The sequence below is a fragment of the Dreissena polymorpha genome, chromosome 1 (genome assembly GCF_020536995.1).
Source record: "Dreissena polymorpha isolate Duluth1 chromosome 1, UMN_Dpol_1.0, whole genome shotgun sequence".
Lineage (NCBI taxonomy): Eukaryota > Metazoa > Mollusca > Bivalvia > Myida > Dreissenidae > Dreissena > Dreissena polymorpha.
Window position 1 is genome coordinate 3,424,072 of NC_068355.1, and position 16,082 is coordinate 3,440,153.

Here is a 16,082-nt window from a genome sequence, read left to right on the forward strand (position 1 = left end):
CTTTTTCTTTCATTTATATTTTTGCATATAAACCATTATTGTTTACTTTTTCTTAAAAGTACAAAGTCAGCCGTGGGAAAATCTATTTTAAAAACGGATTGACCTACTGGCAATCCTTAATAAGAAATTTCGGCCAATCAGCGCCATCGTTGTATAAACGCATCAACCAATTAAAACGCCGCTTTTTTAACCGCACTGCGTCTTTTTAACGCTTCATATAAAGGTTATATATTTTTAAACCAATAGATTTTTATTAAGGCACCGCACCAACACTGCAAAGTTTTATATTTATACCAATGGTACAGCCCAGTAAAATCGGGCTGTCCATTTTATGGCCGTTTTCGGCTTTTTATGCAGAGTTCTATGTTAAGCAGTGTGCTCGGGCAATGGTTTTTAACCGAAGTCCCGAGGGTAAATAACCCCAATAGTCAGTCAGTGTTCACAAGGCAAATGTTGACGACGGACGCACAACGCACGACGGACGACGGACAAAAGGCGATCACAAAAGCTCACCATGAGCACGTTGTGGTCAGGTGAGCTAAAAATGCATTATGCATACATTAAGCCCGGTTAATCATAGAGTGAGGTCTTGTGGTTTTCTTACGCTTTTTACTCACAAATTAACCCTTTACCACTTATATACGTATTTTGACGCATTTCTAGTCCCGAAGAAAGTTAAATTAAATTAAAGACCTTTCTTACAAGATTCCAGTTTAGTTTTAAATGCTTCATTTCCGACCCTTAGATACTGTTGAGCAGCAAACAGCATAACACCTTCACAGACTGCGAGTTACTCACAGGCTGTTCTGGTTCAATGGCTGTTTGCACACAGTCATATTCACTTTGCTTCTCAGTTGGAAAGGGTTATATGATGAAGTCTCGTTGTCGCCCAACGATAAAGTGTAATAGAGGTATCACATTTTCTGCACCCATACAAGAACACTATTTGTATGGTCTCATGAATTAAAAAGCCATTTCTGCGAGTGTTGTGTTAAGATGCAATCCATGTAAATCTTTCTTTCCGTTGAACAAAACACTTGATGAAAATAAACTAATAAAATTGTTTAAAAATGACAATGAAAATGTCAGTATAAACTAATGCGATGTTGATCTTGCGCAATGCTCTCATTTACTTTTTTTTCGAATTACGTTCACGTTTCAAGGAGGCAACTATTTACATTTACTTCATTTCATGTTGCCTCAGAAAGTTTACATTCTTTTATTTTCATAAATATTCAAGTAGTGAGTAAGTTATGAAATTGTAATTAAATCGAATGATTTTTTATTTGAATTACAATGCCATGAGGTTAATATTTATTTACACTCATCATTTTTTTGTGATAAATTTTTTGGATTAAGGCAAGATCATTTGATAAGCCCGAGGTTTTGCATTCTTAGATAAGCGCGAGGTTTTGCATTCTATGATAAGCGTGTAGTTTTGCATTCTTAGATACGCGTGAAGTTTTGCATTCTTAGATAAGCGTAAAGTTTTGCATTCTTAGATAAGCGTGAAGTTTTGCATTCTTAGGTAAGCGCGAGGTTTGCATTCTTAGATACGCTCGAGGTTTTGCATTCTTATATAAGTGCGAGGCTTTGCTATTTAAGGTAAGCCTGAAGTTTTGAATGCATAGACAAGCGCGATGTTTTGCAAGCGCGATTTTTTGCATTATTCGATAAACGCGAGGTTTTGCATTCTTAGATAAGCGCGAGGTTTTGCATTCTCAGATAAGCGCACGGTTTTGCATTCTTATTTACGCGCGATGTTTTGCAGTCTTAGATAAGCGCAAAGTTTTGCATTCTTAGATAAGCGCGAGGTTTTGCATTCTTAGATAAGCGCGAGGTTTTGCATTCTCAAATTAGATCGAGGTTTTGCATTTTTAGATAAGCGTGATTTTTTTTCATTCTTAGATAAGCGTGAAGTTTTGCATTCTTATATGAGCGTGAGGTTTTTGCATTCTAAGATAAGCGTGAAGTTTTGCATTCTTAGATAAGCGCGAGTTTTTTTTAGATAAGCGTGAAGTTTTGCATTCTTAGATAAGCGCGAGTTTTTTTTAGATAAGCGTGGTTGTTTTGCATTCAAAGGTAAGCGTGAAGTTTTGCATTCTAAGATTAGCGTGAAGTTTTGCATTCTTATATGAACGTGAGGATTTTACATTCTTAGATAAGCGTGAAGTTTTGCATTCTTAGATAAGCGTGAAGTTTTGCATTATTCGATTAGCGCGAGGTTTGCATTTTGGGATAATTGTTAGGTGAGACATCCTTTACTAAATATGACAAAGACGACCTTCAACATGGTTCGTAATTATTTTTTATGAAACGAGCCTCGCTGTGGTAAAACCAGGCTTACCGTAATTTTTGTGCGTAACGTGTCATCCCAGATTAGCATGTGCTCTTCGCGCCGGCTAGTCAGAGACGACACTTTTCACTTCGACTGAATGTTACTTTAGATGAGACTTGATCGAAACTAAAAAATGCATCGAAGCGGAAAGTTTCGTCAGTTATTAGCCTGCATTGATTTCACAGACTAATCTAAGGCGACACTTTGCGCACAAGCTTTAAGTCATGCTTGCCCAAAGCGAGGCCTTCTTTATAAAATGATTGTAGCTTATCAAGTTAATGGCGATATATATAAGATTTTTTTGCAAGCGTTTCCGTCTATGTTATTCTATATTAAATATTATTATTCCCTTATATGTTATCTAACCTTTACATGATATCGCTTGATGAAAGTTTGTTGTTGATTTTCCTGTATGTATTTTCTATTTCTAAAATATAAAATATATTGTGTATTTATAAAAGAATGTTTCTCATTAAATTGTCAGGATTTCCAAAAACAGTTTATAAGTCCAATAGTGACAACATTTGTATAAACGGTTTATGAGTTTAAATGAGTGATTTGTTCAATAAAGAGTACAGACTATTGATTATACGTCCACTCGAGTTTCTTAGAACTTCAATAATTGCAAGTTTATTGTTCCAAGAAGGCATGTATTTGCAGCAATTGATTTCATTGCGGAAACTGAAGTAGTTAATTGATTAAACAATGAAATGCTCAACAAACGCAGCGATTTTCGAACATTTAACATTATTATCAAAATAATAATAAATACTGAAGAAAATTAATGTAGATGTGTTGGACGAGCTGACTACGCAGTGGTTAACTTTTTTTACCAATACCTACTATAAATATTGGTAATCGTCTATCAAAACGGTCTAAAACCTACATACTGACGTGCATTTTTTGCAAATTTCAAGGTCCATTATTCTGACCAATATCTCTGACCGAGGTCATATATTCTGACCAATATCTCTGACCGAGGTCAATTATTCTGACCAATATCTCTGACCGAGGTCAATTAGTCTTAACAATATCTTTGACCGAGGTCAATTTCTCTGACCAAGATTACTGACCAATGTCCATTATTCTGACCAATATCTCTGACCGAGGTCGATTATTCTGACCAATATCTCTGACCAAGGTCAATTACTCTGACCAATATCTCTGACCGAAGTCAATTACTCTGACCAATATTACTGACCGAGGTCAATTATTCTGACCAATATCTCAGACCGACGTCAATTACTCTGACCAATATCTCTGACCGAGGTCAATTACTCTGACCAATATCACTGATCGAGGTCAATTACTCTGGCCAATATCTCAGACCGACGTCAATTACTCTGACCAATATCTCTGACCGAGGTCAATTACTCTGACCAATGTCACTGACCAATGTCCATTATTCTGACCAATATCTCAGACCGACGTCAATTACTCTGACCAATATCTCTGACCAAGGTCAATTTCTCTGACCAATATCACTGACCAAGGTCCATTATTCTGACCAATATCTCTGACCGAGGTCAATTATTCTGACCAATATCTCTGACCGAGGTCAATTAGTCTGACCAATATCTCTGATCGAGGTTAATTAATCTGACCAATATCACTTACTAAGGTCCATTATTCTGACCAACATCACTTACCAAGGTTCATTATTCTGATCAATATCTCTGACCGAGGTCAATTACTCTGACCAATATCACTTACCAAGGTTCATTATTCTGATCAATATCTCTGACAGAGGTCAATTACTCTGAACAATATCACTTACCAAGGTCCATTATTCTGATCAATATCTCTGACCGAGGTCAATTACTCTGACCAAGATCACTTACCGAGGTCAATTATTCTGATCTATATGACTGACCGAGGTCAATTACTCTGACCAATATCACTTACCAAGGTCCATAATTCTGATCGATATCTCTGACAGAGGTCAATTACTCTGACCAATATCACTTACCGAGGTCTATTACTCTGATCAATATCTCTGACAGAGGTCAATTACTCTGACCAATATCACTTACCAAGGTTCATTATTCTGATCGATATCTCTGACCGAGGTCAATTACTCTGACCAATATCACTTACCAAGGTCCATAATTCTGATCGATATCTCTGACAGAGGTCAATTACTCTGACCAATATCACTTACCGAGGTCTATTACTCTGATCAATATCTCTGGCAGAGGTCAATTATTCTGGCCTATACCTCTGACCAAGAATTTTGTTTGACAAGTATCTCTGACCAAGGTCAATATCTATGATAAATATAACTCGACAAGTTCAATAACTCTGACTAATTAAACTGAAGCAATCGTCTTTGTGTGCATTGAGATTTCAGGTTTAATATTATTTGACGATACTGCATAATACTATTTATATCTTTTATAAAGACACTGACTGAGGTTCTGACTGTGACTTTCCATTAAGCAGAATTTCGTCCCTTTAAACTGAGCAAAGTCATACCGAGCATGCTGTCGTGGGGCAGCTATCGGTTAATTAACTTAATTCACATTTACAGAAACCTGACAAGTGTTGATATAAAGCATGCAATAAATCATATTGTTTCGTTTATACGGGCTTTTGTTCCAACTCAATGAACGTTCTCAATGTGTTACCTATTATTCATGAATATTGTAATGATACATGTTTACGAATATATCAATACTTTAGTTTCCATCTACATTCCTTGCAATATTACAATGACAGTGGGATCGGTTTTGTATTATATTATAAACATTTATTCCAAGAATACAATACACGTTTGATATATCCACAATCGATACACAAATGTTTTGCTTGTGAGATAACGTTTTGAGTGTATTATGGAACGTGCAATGTTTCACCTGAAGTGTGTTATCTTGACCTAGTTAAATTAATTGACTCACTTACACATCAATTTAATGAGAGATATATTCTGGTTAAGAAAACCACACACACTAACATACAGTATTATTATATATGGGAAAATCGTGCTTAAAACATATGCGTAAAGTATCTCCCAGATGAGCCTGTGCAGTCCACACAGGCTTAATAGGGACGAATATTTGTCCGCCTAGCCGGAAATTTTGTTATGAAGACACTTACTTTTAACAAAGCATTATATAAAAAACTAAAAGTTTCGTCCCTGATTAGCCTGTGCGGACTTCACAGGCTTACATGGAACGATACTTTACTCACATTTACATCTCAGCCGATTCGCTATGCACATGCATTAAGCCCGGTTGTCCCAGAGTGCGGCTCATATTTTTCTGGCATTTTGCCATGAATTACGAGATTTTCTCACAAGACGACTCGTTTTCTAACACAGAGAACCACGATTCGCGCTGATAGGCAACTCGCACACGTTACTATATAGATGAGCATGTTTAACATAAAAGTAAAACATTCGCAATTGCATGACCAGGACCAGCTGTTGTTTCTTTTGTGCCCGATGCAAGGACGAACTCTTATTGCAAATCCGATATGCAATACGCTTGTCAGATACATGTTGTACGCCTCAACCATTGCAAATAATAATTGCTATTGTATATGAATTGATCAAGTTCAGCATGTCTTGATGTTATAAAAGAAATATTGTACCATGTGTTATCACGGTAAAGCATCAATTCCTTTGAAGATGTTGTGCTTCCGGATATATTTTGTTTAATTCATGTGATAGCGTTAAGTACAGTATACGTTTGTCTCATGCAAACAACGTATGACAGGATGCACGTGCATTATTAACTTTTACTACTATACAATAGAAAATAAGAAAACATTTTGACATTTTCATTTTTTGAGTGATCAAATTTGGGATGTGTATACCATTCGCAAAAACGGAATCAGGGTGCAGGATCACGTGACTTTGTGGGCTTCAGGTAAACGTTAATGGATGTAAACACATTGGTAAAAGGTGCTCCCTTTTTAAAATAACTTTTTAAAACAATTTTTCCTAAGAATTTCAACTAGTGCATTAAAGACAGTTTTATGCTGCTTATGGCAATGCGAAAAACATCGGAATTACTTTATTTAATAAGTCTGTGTTCTTCGCAAATAAATCGATGTGCACAGCATTAATGTACACGGTTATGCTGCACGCAACCTTGAATTGTGGCACCGATTTAAGACGTATTCGATGATTTATTCTTAAATCTTAAGAAATCGGCAGAAAATGCAAGAACAAATTCCTTTTATGCAAATAATTTTTTTGCAAATATATTTTAATATTTTGCAAATATAAAGTTTTTAACGGTGTGTTTACACTCTGCCAAGCCCGTGTGTTAACCCATTTGAACCCCGTTGTTCATGCACCCTTAAATTGTATCATCTTTACAATTTATTGATGACGGCTTCTAGATGAATACTATTTGTGCTGGTGACATATGCGTTTGCTTCTACTATATAGTGAGATAGGGTGCGTGTCATGTAGAACTATACTCATGGTTGTTAGTATATAAGCCTCGTTGTGTGAAAACGGGGCTTTATACATGTACGTAAAGTGTCATCCGAGATAAGCCTGTGAATGGCGCAGAGGCTAATCAGAGACGAAATGTTCTGCATCACCTATATATTCACCTATATATTCACCTATATATTCGCAAAAAAAGAAAGACGTCCGTTAAACGAAAATACCATAGAAGCAGAAAGTGTCGTCTCTGATAGCCTGTACTGACTGCACGGGCCAATATGGGACTATACTTTACGCACATGCATTAAGGCCTGTTTTCCTAGAGCGAGGCTGAAATGTTTTATAAACTACAGACGTACATCAGACCATAAACTATTTATTGGTTGAAAACATACGATTTCTTTTTGATACATGCATAAAATGTTCACCACAAAACTCATTGTAACGAACAAAATAAATATACTCTTTTATTCAATGGTACAAACGTCGTATTTCCCTTTATCGATTGCCATAGCAATAATATTTCTTCCATGTTCCTGTGTTTTCCCAAGGGCCGTTTCTGTTGACAGTTTGCAGAACAACTCAAGTGATGTTTAATAAGTGTTCCACTGTTATTTAAATGACGAATAGAAATCCAATAAACAGGTCAATAGGACATCCGCCACGCGTCTTCTTATCTAAATTGTCAAGACTTAATACCAAAAACTAAATGATTTATATAGCACTTATATGATTTTAAATGTTAAGTGATATATGTTTAACTTTTGTAATTAAACATGGACTAATCTGTATATACTATTTCCATGGCTTTTGTGAGACAAGGGTCACAATATTTTGTAACACAATTTACTGAGAATGCGCATTATTGTTCCGAAATCAACACGTTTCGTGCACTATTTGTAAGCGGTTGATTTTAACTTGATTTCGATGACAGTTTCAAAAATCACTTCTCGTTACATAACGAAACCGGGATTACCGGAAATGCATGTGCGTTTTAGAAAATACTTCCTTGCAACGGAAAACTTATTCAAAGTCGGAAAGTGTCGTACCTGATTAGCCTGTGCAACCTGCACAGTCTAATATGGGACGATACTTTACGCACACGCGCATGCAATTAACGCGGTTTGCCCAGAGCGCGACGCAATGTACACAATCGGATGATTCGAATTTCACTGACGATTGCATTGTTGTACCCGGTCAGCATTCGTAATCTATCATAGGAACATGTCTGCTGATCATTGAACTTACATGTATTGTGGATATTGTGATGCATGTTGTTATTTTTTGGTGAAAATTCAAAATTGGTCACTGTATTCTTACACCAACTAACATCAATTTGAGGCGCGATCTGTGAAAACCGGTCGTAATGTTCAGAACGACACTACGTTGATATATTTAAGACAATTTTCCAAGAGCATGGAGTGTTCCGGATATTATTATAAATAAATAACATATAACAACGACACGCACATTTGATTATAGAGCGATATTCTTATGAATACATCACTTTAGTTAGAATGTTTACTACCATGCTATTACATGTATATGATCTATTCCGTTAATTTTTTTTAACGTAAACACAAGATCTCATTTATTGCATGGCCAGCTGTTGTCCGATACGAGAACGAAAACGAATTTATAGTATTAAGATATTACATATGTTCGATTTCTCCTCTCAAACAGTGCAGTTGTTATAATAAGTTGTTCTATTGATAAACGACCATATGTTTCGTTGTTAAACACATCATAGATTTTGTTATGATGTGGTATCCGCGTAAAAGCATCTTGTATTGTGAATATGTAATTCTTTGGGATACATATTGCTTACTGCAATACGTATGTGCAATATAATTGAGTCTCGCTCTGAGAAAACGGGAGTTAATGCACGTGCAGTCCGCACAGGCTAATCAGGGAGGAAACGTAGTTTTTTAGATGGGCGCTTTAGCGCCCGTCTAAAGTGCTCAGTGTGAAATTCAGGTCGATACGACTAGGTATGATTAACCCAATACCCGCTTGCGTATCCGCGCAAGAAAGATTTGTATAATTTATGCAAGAGGATTGAGTTCTCCAATTATGTGTATTCACAAATGGCAACATTATATTAATATCGTGTTACATTCAAAATTTTCGAACGGAGTTTTATAGAAAAGAATCAATAAACAATGATCGTATTGTACGTGTCGCGGAGGAGATTGTTTATGAATGATTAAAATAGTCCACTTTCTGCTGCGTGTGTGTGACGTAGTATTTTCGCTCAGCTCATTCATAAATCTGAGGCTGGCGATAAACAAAGGGGAGTCCGTGTGAGAATAACGCAGTAGAATAAGGTTACGCTTGTTTATATTCACAGGTCTCAATTAATAATACGTTGAACACGAGTTCAACAATTATTACAGGGATACGATAGACAACATAAAAAAATGTTTCATTATCGCTGAAACTGTTAAAAAAACATTTAAATATAACAATAATATTCTCTAAAAAATGTAGTCTTGCTGTTTTGAAATAAGGTTTGGAATTTTGTTTTCTAAATAACTTAATTCAAAACAAAAGTTTAATTATAGTGTTTTTTACTTGTAAGTCGCATATTTACCGCATTATAATGTGTGTTATAATAGGCAAACCATACATTAGTAAAATTCAATCTGCCTTCGCACATAGCAGGAATGGGTCAATTAGGTGCTGCGTTACCTTTGCTTACTTCAGTTAGAGGTCAATAATTTAAGTAATAGCAATCACAAGGCTCCGACTTCAAAGGAATTGCGGAGCTTTCTTACATAATAAAAGTCGCAGTCGCATGGTATTTGCGTTTTGCGTCCTATTTGGTCACGTGGTTCTTTTTCCCGGTTGTTTTGGCATTCATGATATATGAGGCTATTAATAAATGCGTCTGTCGATAAACAAAGGAAAGTTTACGGGTTATAACAACGCAATAGGTTACGCTCTCGCATACAACTCAATGACGTAGTACAGGTCGTAAAATGAGAGATTCGGGAAAAAGTTGACGCTTATTTATATCAAAGACCCATATTATCTATAGGTCTTTGTTTATATTCTCAATTTATAAAACGTTGAACATAAGTTCAACAATAACTTCAGCGATACGATAGACAAAAAAAGTTTCATAATTGCTAAACCCGAATATAACAATTTATAATAATAATACGAATGCATTAGCAGAAGGTTAGTAGAAGGTTAAGCTTGTTTATATTCACAGTTCTCAATACATAGACAGTTGGATATGAGTTCATGAATTACTACAGGCATACTATAGGCAACCTCGAAAATGCTTTTTAATCGCTAAAACCGAAAACAACCTAATATATTATATTAAATATATTTATAACAATAAATGTCTTTTAAAAATGTAATCGGCGTATACGCTGACTTTGAAATAAAGTTAGCAATTTACTTTTCTAAATAATTAAATACAATTAAACAAAAGTTTAACTATTGTGTTGTGTTTTTCACTTTTAAGCTGCATATTCACCGCATGAAATGTGTGTTAGCATTGTCAAACCACACATTAGTGTGAGTAAAATAAAAAATATACTACGGGAGAGCACTTCATATGTGTCCTCATATGCCTTGTTATGAGTATCTTTCTTCACTATCGAAATATATCGTATGTTTATATTTGATTTAAACGCAGTTTTCTTTCGACACATTTAAATCACACGTCAATAGCGCCGTCATGCGAAAATGGGTCTTATGCGTTTCGGCAAGCGTTTGTTAAACCCAACATGTGCTTTTGCGCAGTCAGGCCATAAGCGACGCTGTTCGCTTTAAAATCACTCAATATGTTATGTTTCTCCTTACCAGAAGGAGTGATAGCTGAGTGGGCTATTTATATGATTGGCGCATATGGAATAAGACCGATTTTCACATGACGAGGGGCATTACAAATCTCATTGCGAATTGAAAATGCCACATTTAAGAACAATGCTTTTTGATACAAAATTGAATTAAAATAGCAAACTTGTTAATAATGGCAGCCTATCCACACATTAAGGAATGATTTCCAGACGTGCTGACCAAGTACGGCAAACATTGTGGTATGATAATTAAACGATTTTCTCTTATCGTGACACTATACTATTTCGCTAATGATTGTTTTCTCATCTTGGAGGCGAAAGTGAAATTCTGCGAGATGGATTGTAACGCGTAATTGTAACAGGGCCACAATTTGTGTCGTTTGAGCATACAGAGAGTAGTCCGGAATTCCTTACACTGAACAGTGCTACATCCTTTGAATTGAGCACATACGCAGTGATGTAGCAAAAATTCAGAGGTTGTATCTCGAATCAGCTTATTAAATATTCGAAAATATTCATGCGTGTCTGTTGGCGTTATGTAAAAGTCACTAAGATGAAAACTGAAACAGCTACGCCTAAAAGCGCATGAGTGCTCTATACCTATGTTTATGTTAGCGTTGTTGACACCGTGTGAACTGCTCGGGTAATAAGTAAAGCATAAACAGCAATGTTTATATAATTTTATTCCTCCATATACAAGATACGAAGATTGTTGTATATTTTGAATTTGTATATGGTGTCAAAAATCAAAAGTTTTGTACACGGAACTTTCATTATGAATTTATATTCTTGGTGAGATAGTCATTTGATATTAGAAAAAATATCCCTTTAATATGATGGTGACTGCAAATTTTCTTTATATTCAGTTATCATTACCATTTTCATCATACTTTCTATGCTTTCAGAACTTCCAAAAAGCATGTTGTTTTTATTTTGTCTTAGTTATTTCTATGAAATAATAAGGATGATAAAAAATGCACACAAAACTCGACCCGTGCGCTATGACACACACTTTATAAAGTTGAATGGCGTGTGTTCATTTCAAATTTGCGATTGATTTTCAAAAATGAATTGCGTGTTAAATTATGCAATAGCGAACATCTTTAGTGCCTTCAGCGCTTTGATTATTGTAATTTTAAAAGGAGGCCTCTTATAAGCGAAAATTCAGTTTGGGTGGAAATTGTCGTCCCTGATCTGGGATGACATTTTACGCACATGCGTTAAGCTCCGTTTTCTGAGAGCGCGGATGATATTCATGTCCTTTGCAATATTCATAAACCTTATTTAGCATATTCGTGTTCAAACATTTTTAACTCTTATAAAGTAAATATGGAAAATAGGTTCATGACTCCACAAACTACAAATAGGAACTCACTTTGAAAAGTTGCTTGGTTTAGTGATTGTATTCAATTTACAGAAAATTATATAAATTCGTTGAAGATGTCTTATAATGTTTGTATAGTTGTTTCATAAACATGTACTCTTAAGCGCACCGTATTGACACATTTTTTATTTCGACGAACCGTTAATTAAAATGTTATCTAAGAACTAGTAAGGACCATCAACGTATTATGAGTTTTGAAGTGAACATTTGAAACTCTCGTAATACCAATATACATAATCTCAAATGCTAACTTGATTGATTCCCAAAGTTGAGCAATATTTCTGCTATATTCATGTTTTCCCATGGGGCCGTCCTGTTGACAGGTTGTGTGAAGAGGTCACGTGATGTTTAATTATTGCCAACTCACGAATAGAATGCAATCAAATAGACAATGGCACATCCGTCACGCGATTTTGTTTCGATTGTAAAGAGTTCAATCGATTTAGAACAGAACCAAATCAATTCTGATTTATATTGTCAGTAGTGTCAAATGTGCAATGGAAATATTATGACAAAGGTATGTGAAAGGTAAATCTTGGATAATTTTGTATTTCATCATATGTTTGATGAAATGTACAATTGCGTACGAAATAATGTGCATGTAATTTTCAATGGAAAACATAAAAAAAACTAAAAAAGCTTTAACATACTGAGTCTCTGCTATGAAGAGACCTTCGCTTAACGAATTATTTCATTAAAGCGGTTAGTGTCGTCCCTGATTAGCCTGTGCGAACTGTTCAGGCAAATCATGGACGCCACTTAACGCCCATGTATTAAGCCCAGTTTTCCCATTCCGAGACTCAAATTTATTTAGTTAAAGCTCTTACCGTTGATGAGCTTAATGCAAAACGTTTCAGTTTGCAAATATTTAATGATGCATTATTTATGCTATGCTATGTTTTGGCTAATATTTCTTTTGTTAAGTGGTTTTTATGCGTATTATAGCATACTTTTGGCTGTAAAGCAAGTTCGGTATGAATTGATACAATATGAAATAAGCCTTGCTCAGGGAAAAAAAGTTGTTTGACGCATGCGCGCAACATGTCATCCGTTATGGGCCTGTTAAGTTTGCAGGGACGACACTTTCCGCCTTAACTGGCTTTATGCTGAGGTGATACTTCCTTTAAACGAAAACTTCCATAAAAAGCGGAAAGTGTCGTCCCTGATTAGCCTGTGGCGACGTGGATTTGTCGTGTATGTGTCAGCCAGTATTCGCTAATCGTAAATAATGCATGACTGTAAATGACTGTAAATGACGATATTTATATGCGTCTATTATATGGAATAAAACGGTCAACAATTGCCGCCTGATCAGATGTTTCACGTGATATTCTTCCAAGTGAAATAGGACACATGGGTGCCTTTAATGTCATTCCTAATTTGCTATGATCATATCACATGAATGTGAAAAACAACTGATCGTTAATGGATCTAGGGACCTGTTCTATGAGACTTGCAGTCTATTGGACGGTAATTAGCTTTGGAAGCAATTGGTTTTGGTCATTATGTCCATGTGCTACACTGTGCTGTGGTTTAAAATGGAACCTCGTTCGTGGAAAGCTGCGCTTTATGTATGTACACGTACATTAAACGACAAATACAATTTAAACGTAAAACTTCAACTTATATTAGACTGTAAGGAGTGCACATGCTTTTTTGGGACGACACTTTACGCACATGAATTAAGCCTTGCTCTGGGCTTTTATGAGTAGATACGTACAGCTAAGAACCGGGGGGGGGGGGGGGGGGGTCAATAGATTGACAGAGAAGCAGAAAGTGTCGTCTCTGATAGCCTGTACTGACTGCACGGGCCAATATGGTACTATACTTTACGCACATGCATTAAGGCCGGTTTTCATATAGCGAGGCTCAAATGTTTTATAAACTACAGACGTACATCAGACCATAAACTATTTATTGGTTGACAACATACGATTTCTTTTCGATAAATGCATTTAATGTTCACCACAAAACTCATTGTAACGAACAAAATAAATATACTCTTTTATTCAATGGTATTACGAACGTCGTATTTCCCTTTATCGATTGCCATAGCAATAATATTTCTTCCATGTTCCTGTGTTTTCCCAAGGGCCGATTCTGTTGACAGTTTGCAGAACAACTCAAGTAATGTTTAATACGTGTTCAACTGTTATTTAAATGACGAATAGAAATCCAATAAACCAGTCAATACGACATCCGCCACACGACTTCTTATCTTATTTGTCAAGACTTAATACAAAAGAACTAAATGATTTATAGAGCAATTATATGATTTTCAATTTTCAGTGATATATGTTTAATTTTTGTAATCCAACATGGACTAATCTGTATATACTATTTCCATGGCTTTTGTGAGACATGTGTCACAATATGTTTTAATTCAATTTACTGAGAATGCGCATTATTGTTCCGAAATCAACACGTTTAGTGCACTATTTGTAAGCGTTTGATTTGAACTTGATTTCGATGACGGTTGCAAAAATCACTTATTGGCGTTGCTCTGGAGAGCGGCGACTAGTTTGTTATGCATTTTTTTCGCATTTGGGAGGAGAAGTTATTTTACGGATCAATGTATATATCTGTGTATTAAGAATATCTTACATAAAGGTGATTTTTTGTGTAAATTAGTGTACATAAGTACTGCATTTGTGCCTATTACAACATTAATTGCCAATAATGCAAAGCTAATTGTTTTAATTAACAGAGGATCCACAACTGATCACAGGGGAAAGCTCACAGGGACTGCGCAAATACGCGAAAATTTCTGGTTTTGTATAAAAACAAAACATAATCAAAATATATTTATGTTGTGGTTTTTCTAATTTGCTTATTTAGTGGAGAATCAATGTAGTACGATATTTGACGACCTATCGCGCAAGCAAGTTTATTGGAAGGCGTAGTGGTACGAAAACGTGCAGTGTACTAGTTTATTAATAGACATATTATAACGATCGCTTTACACAACTTCACCAAATAGCAGTACATATATGATTTCAGCCGGAATAGCTCAGTTGGGAGAGCGTTAGACTGAAGTTGTTTACGCAGCAATCATCTTAAGGCCCCCGGTTCAATTCCGGGTTCCGACACGAACGGAACAGTTCGGCGGCTGACAATTTTTTTCAGTCAGGTTAATAAATATAATAAAGTTTTATTTTATGTAGATATTTTTAAATCCATTTTACTACAATTGGACATTTTTTAAACGTTAATTAAAATTTCTTACATCACTTAAATATCTTATAAAAAATACACGTGCTTTTATATTAACAAATAAATGCAAACAACACATCTATTATCCATGTATTTTTATGGTTGTCTATCATAGGCCCTAAGTACTATTCCTACCACATATAGAGCGCGAAGCGCGACATGTATTATTGATTGTAACAATGAGTTGCGATAAAGGAAGCAGCCGCTTATCAAGGAGGAGCTGTGTCCCAGCAACCCGTTTCCCTAGAGTCAAGCACTCCTCGGAGTTTTTTTTTAAGAACCACATATAGAGCGCGAAGCGCGACACGTATTTCTATCCAGGTTGTATGGGCCCTTTAGCATTATCCGACCATTACGTCCATAGTTATCTTCCTTAGAATTTGAGAAATTTTGAAATCGTTGTTCGAAGTCCAAAATTTTCATCCGATTGTTCCCAAACATGCACATGTTTTTTTATCAATGAGGACCCAACCCAAACTCTCTATATGAGCAATATCGGACCATAAGTCCACAATTATGTCTCTTTGAATTTAAAAATAAAAGTGAAAAACTGCTTGGTTGGGTGATTATGTCAACATTTTTCATCAGATTCTTTCCAAACTTACAGTGTCTTCATATCAATGAGCATTTTTACCTCATTAAAAATGAGAAACATCGCGACAATAAGTTTAGAATTTTTTTCTATTCAATTTGACAAAATAAACAATTTCCGCTTGTTTAAAAGATTTCACAACTTTCGTCTGAATCTTTCCAAACTTGTTTAGTGTTTTTATATCAGTATTACTCGAACCCTATTGAAAATGATGAATATCGGAGCAATAAATCTATTATGATCTTTTATTGAATTACAAAGTATTGTGAAATGCAGCTACTTTATGCAATTTACAGTTTTCATTCATTTTTTTTAAACGTGTACAGTGTTTTCATATCAAT

At 35.5% G+C, this 16,082-nt stretch overlaps 1 protein-coding gene across 2 annotated transcripts in view; it reads left to right on the forward strand.

The window, feature by feature from the left end:
• Window positions 1–16,082, forward strand: part of LOC127868723 (major facilitator superfamily domain-containing protein 4A-like) — a 73,998-nt gene that overhangs the window by 14,796 nt on the left and 43,120 nt on the right. The window contains exon 1 of one of the 2 annotated variants that reach the window (XM_052410732.1): window positions 5,861–6,009. The exons of the other annotated variant lie outside the window; for it this stretch is intronic. The gene's annotated coding sequence lies outside the window, so the exon portion shown is untranslated. Of the gene's footprint in view, window positions 1–5,860; window positions 6,010–16,082 lie in introns of those variants that run through there. 2 annotated transcript variants of the gene reach the window in all.